Source organism: Haplochromis burtoni, unplaced genomic scaffold (assembly GCF_018398535.1).
Source record: "Haplochromis burtoni strain Fernald_Lab_line unplaced genomic scaffold, NCSU_Asbu1 Contig_36, whole genome shotgun sequence".
NCBI classification, from domain to species: domain Eukaryota; kingdom Metazoa; phylum Chordata; class Actinopteri; order Cichliformes; family Cichlidae; genus Haplochromis; species Haplochromis burtoni.
The window spans coordinates 2,522,400-2,531,393 of NW_024582397.1; positions in this window are offsets into that span (position 1 = coordinate 2,522,400).

An 8,994-nucleotide genomic window follows, 5' to 3' on the forward strand; every position below is an offset into this window, starting at 1 on the left:
AAGTGAGGCAGTAAGGATTAAAAAACTGTTTGAAACAAAGGACACATTTCTGAATAGACTTTGCCTTGTGTCCACTCTTAATCATGTCTCTAATTTCTCCTTAGCACACCATCAAAGTCCATTTGGACTTCACAGGACCCAGTGTCAATGGACTTAAGTATCCAACCTAATCTCAAGTGTATGTGAGGTTCCAGTGGCTGTACTCTCACACAGTCACCTGGTTTCTAGCATATCATTTGTACCAGGTACTCTGGTGCTGTTTGTTTTTCAGATCATGCTGTGCAGGAGTCTTGTTTTGTTTGTTTTTTAGCAACAGTATTCTGGCATGGTGTTTGAGTCGTCTCTGAGCTGCACTGGTTTCCAGACCTTATGATAATGTGTGATTGTAGTGATCTAATAGTACAGGATAGGGATCCTCTCCTGCAACTTGCAACAAGAGTCTTTTAGCTACCTTTATGGAAGATTCTGTCTTATCATTGCTCCATGGGAGCAATTGTTTTTCCCACAGTCTGCTGAATCTCTGGAATTCTTGAGATGTACATTGAGATCCATTATCTGAGCTTTCAGTTTCTTTATCATGGTAGTAGACTTTGTGTCTGGTTAACTGTCTATTGCTTATTACCAAAATATCGGTAATAACTACGCTGATAAAGTAGTCTCTGTTGTCAAATGAAAACAAATCCAATCCCATTTTTGTCCATGGACTGCTTGGCATTTTACATGGAAGGAGGGTTGCGTGAAGCCTACCACTCTGAAGATATCACACTTGGCTGTATATGTCTTTATCTGGTCATTCATGCCATGTCAGTAGATGCATTCTCTAGCAACTTTCCACACCAAGATGTGAGGATGGTAAACGATAAATGAACTTTCTCCTTACATTATCAGGCTTCACATCTGGATACTATTGCGTTTTGCAAATACAGTATGGCCTCATTTCACTTGCTGTTGTTGCTTTATCTTTTAGCCATCCCTGCTGTATCCTTTGAATGAGAATCTGTATTATCTTCTGTCCTGTACTAAATGAGAGACCATATTAATGGTGGACATTCAGGAAGATATGCTCTGCTTAGAGTGTTGGCGAGTAACATATTATTTCCTGATACGTACACCACATCCAAATCATAGTTTTGAGTGCATAACATAGTTTTTCCTGAATTTATTTAGGAGCACTCAGTGGCTCTTTCACTATGGCCTCTAATGACTTACAGGCACTTTAAAAGATAACTTTGCAGCTGGATGTTTACTGGTGGAACTTTTCCATTCTGAACACCACAGCCAAGGATTCTTTTTCCATTTGAACATGGCGTCACTCTGTGTCTTTGAGTGTTCTGCTTGCAGAAACAATAGGCTCAACCTCCTGAAATGTTCCACCCAAACCTGTGTCTGAGTCATCAAACTGCACTGTCAGTTATTTCTGTAGGTTATAATGTTTCAGGACTGGAGAAAATTGCATTCGCAATCACCTCTGTCAGTTTGAGGAATGCTTTTTAAGATCAGGCTTAAAACTTACATTTTTGCCAAAGGATATAGTTACAGCTGGTGACTCTGACGTCATATGATTGTTGGGGTTTTCTCTGTTTTCTCTGTATCATTACCAGGTCTTTACTTTACAATATCAAGCCCCTTGAGGTAACTGTTGTTGTGATTTGGTGCTATATAAATAAAATTGAACTGAACCGAAATCCTCATGCTGTGATGAAAACTTCCACTCACAGTTTCTGTGTGTTAATTGCTTCAGTGCCTCACGGTGACCAGAGAGGTGTGGGCAAAACTTTGTTAGGTAATCCGCCATACCCAGCAGCCTCTGGACCCCTTCTACATCTGTTGGTTTTGGCATCTGTCATGCACTTTTTCAATGCCTGGTTTTAGTCCATCTGCCTTCAGGAGGTGTCCTATATATGTAACCTCCTTTTGTCTCAGTTTAAACTTGTCTGCATTCAGTTTGATGTTCTTTTGCCTATATCAGTTTAGACAGTCTCAGTTTTCCACCATCATCACATTCGGCTTCCTCTTGCATTTCTCCTTGTCTTGTGATCAACACCTCAGCCGTAATAATGTACAACCCAAGCAGTCATCTAGAGCTTGTGTCAGTTTTCTCTGAAAGATTTCAGGAGCAGACATATAACTATTGGTATTCTCAGCTATCTGTAGCAGCCACATGGAGAATGGTGTAAGGTAGCTAGACTCATCCTCTTACTTGATATGCCAGAACCCACTTTTGACGTCACATACCAAGGGCGTAGATTTGGTTTTGGCATTGGTGGGGACGGATGATTCAACCACCGAACTCTGCCCTGTTTCTTTTTCTTTTCCTTTTTGTTTTTGCTTCTTAATAAAAAGAGGAGAAATATACTTGCCCACATATGCTATTCTACGTGCTTTTAAACCATTTAAAATCACAATTCATATTTTTATATGGGAATTATATAATGTTAAATTACTATTAAAAAAATGACTGACTAAGTATTTTAGGCTTTAGTTTACTTCAGCCATAATCCATATAAATCAGGTATCATACAAAAATAAAAATAGCTTCAAATACAGTCATGACAATAAAAGAATATGACTTTAAGGACTTAACATCATTACTTCAGTTATAGTACACCAACATCTGTTATACTTTGGCACTAAGGGAACACTGAATGACCTGGTGGTTTTTGTCCATAAAACTACTCATCTAAGATTACCACAAAGTAAAAGATCTCTCAGCAAAATTATGCAACAGTTTAGGCACACAATTGCCCCGATCAAATCAGTGAGCTGAGATTTTCTGTTCTAAACATGGACTACTGTTACAGCAACAGACATGGACTACTGGTGCCCCACACAACAACTCAATGTCCACTATGTGAAGGAGCCAAACACATGCCTGCTCCTCTCGTTAACTGAGATAAACTGCTGGCATATTTGTTTTACATCTATACTGTCCAGTCTCTCCTAGTGGACATACAGCAGCATTGTTTAATCTCATTTGAGTCATTGTTAAGCTTAGCCATCTTTTTAGTCTTCTGAGAGCACTGAAGCTTCTTTCAGCCTCAGTACATGCGTTTTATCCTCAGATTACAATTATTATTCTGTGCTTGATGTGCCTCACCTTTGGCCCTGGCTCTTCCCCTCTGACTGCACTAGGACATATTGCCACCTGATAAAATAACACATTGATTCGTGCCATATAAAAAGTGAGACATGTCAATTCAGATTCTTTGTCAAATATACACTAATGAACAATTTACATCAGCAGCCTAACAACTGTCATGATAATAAATACTAGTTAATCTATAGCACCAAATCATCAGTCAGTCACCTGTGACCTCGCCTCTTCACCTCTGAGCTACAACATGGCAGAGCTGCCTCTGTCACCTGATAATAACAGTGAGACATTCCACATACATGCAGTCACACATGTGCTTCAAATACAGTCATGAACCAACAAGTCATCATCCAATTTCACCTGTGATCTTGTATCACCATTGCTCTCTGAGCTTTGTGTTGGTTCTTCTGTCACCTGACAAATAGGACATACATGACAATAAGAATAAAATGTGAGCTGCTTCAGTGTTTCTGTCAATTTGTGCAGATCTTGACTCATCAGTAATGTTTGTAGGTGAGTGCATTTTTAAAACAATTTGTGCAAACTGCACTACAAGGTGGAATATTTGCAAAATCATGACTACCTCATGATATTTTGTCTCAAAAATTAACCCTATGAATATGTCAGTACCATTAGGATGAAATTATTGTGTCACCAACATTTTAAGTTAGACATATAATTTTAACAGCCTCTGTAAACTAATATCCTGGCTTGCTCAAAGCTGCCGTTTTCTCTGACAGTTTCAATCAAAATTAGAAATGCTACTCTGGAGACTGAGATAACTAATAGTGCTGCCTGTTGTGCAGTTAGTTTCCAAAACACGTTATTCTGGTTACATACAATTTTAGACTGATGTGGGCCAAAGCCTAGCATAGCCTGTAACGTTATTATGACGGACACATTTTATGAGTTAATTTGGCTTTAAGTGACTTGCAGGTTTCTTTGAAAAATACTTATATGCAGGTTCTTCCTTTTTGCTGCCATCCTCCTCTCCTCCTTGCAGCGCAGGCTTGCCGCTGCTAAAACTAAACAGAGCTCCCTGAAATGCACAGCCAATCACATTGGCCATATTTGTCACATGAGGTAGGACTCCAGTAGAGGACGTAATTTAACTCTTTCTGCACCGCTGGGTCAACGAGACGTTGACAGATCGTTTTTTTTTTTCTTCTTTCTATCGGGTTTGATTTTCTTTACTCGAATAGATCAAATTATTGGTGGGGACAATTCAATAATCGCTGAATATTGGTGGGGACATGTCCCTTCTGTCCATGCCAAATCTACGCCCTTGTCACATACTGTAAAGACATTGGCTTTGTAAAGATCTTGAAGCTGGGAATATATCCTTCAATGGTTGGTAATGAGAAGCGTCTGCACTTTAAAGCCTTGTTTAGGGGTCTTGAACCAATGCATACCCTTGATCAGCTGTTCTGTTTTTTCACCATAACTATTCCACTGATCCAGTCTATGCAGCATTAGCTGAAGTGGCGATCCCTCTGCACAGGACGCCCTACAGTTTCTCCTTCAGCAGCTCCATCATTGGAACATTCAGCAGCTTTGCAGGTTTCTCGTATTGTCTCCCTCAAGACATCCATCACCAGTAAGCACATCAGCATACTTTGCTATTCTTTATCCCATTAACCACGGTCAATCTGTGGGCCTTTCTGGTGTAACCACGCTATCTGTTTTATCAGAATGTTTTGCAGTGTACCTTTAAAAGTTTAACAACATCAGAGTCATTTGCCAATTATTGGGGAAAATAACCCCTTCATTGTCCACCTGAAATTTCAGTTGAGATATTTTGTTTCTTCTTGGAGTTCTTAAAGAAAAATCAGTTTTATTATTATCAGTACAATTTTGGTATATTCAAGCTTTGTGTCAGGTTTGAGCAAGCTAATTGGAATAATGCAACAAGTACTGTAGCACCACAGACTATTTGGAAGTTCACAACATTCATGCCTCGGAGTATTCCTCCTAAAAGTGCTATTTTCTTGTTTAGTGTTGACTGAATTCACATTATTTGTCACTGCTTCAGTAACACAGAATAGCTATCACTCTCACATTCAGGTTTGAGTGCAGGTTTCTTTTCTTTGTGTTCTGGGCATGCTTTATGATCGTCTCTGCAACACTTTGTTCTTATCATATGCTGGGCATTTGAATTTGCTTTTCTCAAATGGTTTCCTACAGTATCGACACTACACTGTGTTGCTGGTTTGTCTCTGGCTTGCTGTGCCTTGCCACCCATCCTGAGATTTTCTTTGCAGGGTTGCAAAGCTGATTTCAGGAGATTTGGTTTTGTGGGCAATAACATTCTGGTATGGTGGACTTTCAGTCCCTCAATACTGATGCTTACTCTTCTCCTCTGGTGAAGTCAGTTACGCTATATCCTATCTCATATTCACAACACAGTCAATAACTACTGTCACCATTTTTGATTCTTACCCACGCTGAGCAACCACTTTGTTAAACTTGTCAGACACATGTCTTTAACACATTGCTTATCCTGCGTACTCAACCAGTGCAACCACAAGGCATGACAATAGAGGTAGACAGATACACTTAAACATATACATAATTAATAATCTCTATTGTCACAAATATTTACCTTAATGCCAGTATGCTTATGCTATAAGCTAACTAAATTAACTGTTGTTCAGTGTTCTTATAATATAAATGTTCAGTATGTCAGCTTTCTAATCAATTACAAAAATGACAAAAACTTCATACAAAAAACTATAGAGATAATTAGTAAGAAAATCACACACTGAAAACAACTCTCAAAGTCAGTTTTAAAATTGTTAAATTTAGACATTGTGTGGTTTATTTAAAAAAAAAAGTGTGCTGATTGACTTCCTGCACACTCTTGATAAGACTGGTTGCATTTATTTGACTTGATGATTATATACTGTTGTATAATAATGTGTGTGATACTTTTTTCTTGTCAGATTTACAGACATTTTTCAAGGCCAGCTTTCTATCTAGGTTTTGAGGAGGCCAACGAGCCAGTCAATCCTTTAATCAGGGTTAGAGTTACCACATAAGATGACTTAGACCACAGAGAGTTAAACTTTATGTCATTCATTTATTTTTCTGATTTTTCTTTTATCACTTCAATTTCACTCCGAGGAGAATAGCAAAATATAAAATGTAATTTACACCCAGATAATGACATGTCCATAATAGTATTGGTGTAATCAAAGGGTTTCCTGAATGGGCCTAAAAAGCAATAATCTTACTTTATTGAAATTTGGATTCTATCCTCTTCAAGGTTGCCTGCTTGGGCAGTAATACAATACTGCCAGTGTTCATGCTATGTTTGGATCAGGACCTGGAAGTCACATTGTAACTCCTGTGCAAGTGTGCATTTCCAATTTCACCACTGACTTCTGTGGACTTATAGACTTCCAAGCGGTAAGTTACAGAGCTGAAAATGAAGTCATCGTTGAAGTGCCAAAGACTGCAGATGTCTAGCCACTGCTTGAGGCTGGCTCCAACAGGGGGTCAATCCCCTAAGACTCCTATATTAAGGTGAAGCTCTTCAGTGTGTGTGTACTGCTGGACCCGTACGCTACACTATAATTGTCAGATTTTCGAAACTTCCTAGAACCACCAGGAGGGGTTGTTTTGACCCCCTACTGCAACAACCAAAGTTATTCCCTAATGGCAAAGATGTAATTTCTTGTACAATTGTTAATTATCATCTAATTCTTCCAACTGTAGGATTTTGCAAAATGAGTATTTAAAATTAAGTTAAAGCTCTTTTATTAGTTTTTTTTTCAGATGATTGAGATGATTTATTATTTTATTTCAGACTTTGAAGTTGAAATACATATTAGTATTCGTAAATGGATGGTGCAAAAAACAACTCAATAGGTAACATCTAAAAAAATATAGCTATTTTAGAAAAAATCATGGGGTACATTTTAAAAATTATTTTTTACAATAACATGTTGTATCCATGTGGTGTTTGACTGAAAGTGTTGAAGAACAAGATGAGTTGCTGGTGTTCTGAGCAACGAAGGGACTGTAGCTTAACTGAGCAGAGAGTCCATAGTGTGGAGAACTAATCCGAGAAAATAAAGAGTGAAATCCAGAGCACACCAGCCAAACGAGTTTCAGGGCTGAGCAGGAGAGCAGCGCAGAGTGGACATGGGCTGGGCTGCTGCAGGTTTGGTGATAGTAGGCAGATGTTCACAAGATGATAAACTTTGTTCTAATTTTATAGTGGTTATTTAAATATGTTTGTGATGCTTTTGTCCCCAGGGCCCTGATAAGAATGTGTGTGTGTGTTTGCTGTGAGATAAATTTTAAAATATAGGCAATCAGCTGTTGAATCTGTTTCACAGTGAACACTTTGCCCTTATACCATCTTTATCTTAGCACTACCAATCCTCTAAGTTATAAAAATTCTTCTTTAATAATTACATTTTTTTCAGAAGTTTAGCTGTCATGTTATTTGTTATGCTATACCAAATGTGTGTTTTCCCTATACAATATATGAAGAGATTATTTAAATCATTGATAAAAATTAATAAAATCCCTAAAAATTAATCTAGAATACTTGTTTTGTCAAATCTTACTTAAAATGAGAAAAAAATAGATGAAATTTTTAAATTTCTTTACATGACGATTTATTTGCCATCACTGCTGCTGTTGCCATCACAACAACCCTTCTACAGCCCATTCACATGGTACCATGTGGTGGCTAGCTTCAAAAAGCTACAGAGCTATGGTTAACAATAAAAACATTAGCAAAGTGAAGCTCAGGGATGAACACCAACTTTTTTTCCCCTCAAAAAAAATTCATGTGAGGGTCCCTGATGAACAGAGACAAATGCAATTGCATGACAGGAAAAATAATAATATACTGCTGCATGGTTTGGATTACTCACTATGAAAAAATCCTGATCCTTAGCTTCATGCACCCATTTAAATCTTAGCTAGCCTCAGAGGTATACTTTCCTGACCCATTCAAATAGTTGGTGTCTCACTGTGAGGCAATTAGCTGTGGTCACATTATAAGGTTTTAAAAACTGAACTTTAAAATATACTGCAGATGGAAAGTGGTCATAAAAACCCAGAGAAGCCAACAGTAATCACTGACTGTTTTTAGGGACTTTTCAAATTAAATAGAACAAGATACAAGATGTGTTGCTTTAACTTACTGTAACAGATATGATTTTTAAAATGTAAAGGGGTCAATCTTCCACTAGTATATGTTTGCAGCTTGCTAATCAAGCTACCTGGCATTAGCTTTGAACATGGTGTTGACCACAAAACTAATACAGAGGCTTCAAAATAAAAAGCCCAAAACAAATAGGTGGCATTAATCTTTTATGGTGTCTTTGTATTAAACTGACCGAATGCCCACGCTGAGGATCATTAGTGTTGACAAGAGTTTAGTGTATTCAGTTTATGAGTTTCTGAGTCTAAAGAAGCACATCAAGAGTACAACCACAGGGATGTTCATCCATTTCTTCGCCATTAATGGGTTTGTGCAGTGTGAATGTTTCCCCGAAACAGACTATGAAAATTCTCTTGCAGTGCCATGAGGCATCTGAATGAAAACATTTGGGTCAAATGACATAAGGACAGGAACTCAACAACTCAACAACTCAACAACACAGATGAGCATTTAATAAGAAAGTAACAAAAAAAGAAACCAAATTAATGAACTGATGACCAGCAGCTTAGTATAATGAGCAGTGAGATAAGTATAAGAGTTTTCTTAACATAACTCTTAGCCATAAACACTGTATAGTTACACACCTAAAGGAAAATTGTTGTTTATTCTTTAATCTTTAAACAGAAGATCAAAATTCTGAAACCATGTGAGTTTAGAGGCTGCCAATCAACAACCACGAGGCAGACATGAAAGCCTCTACAAGTTTCAAATTGTAACG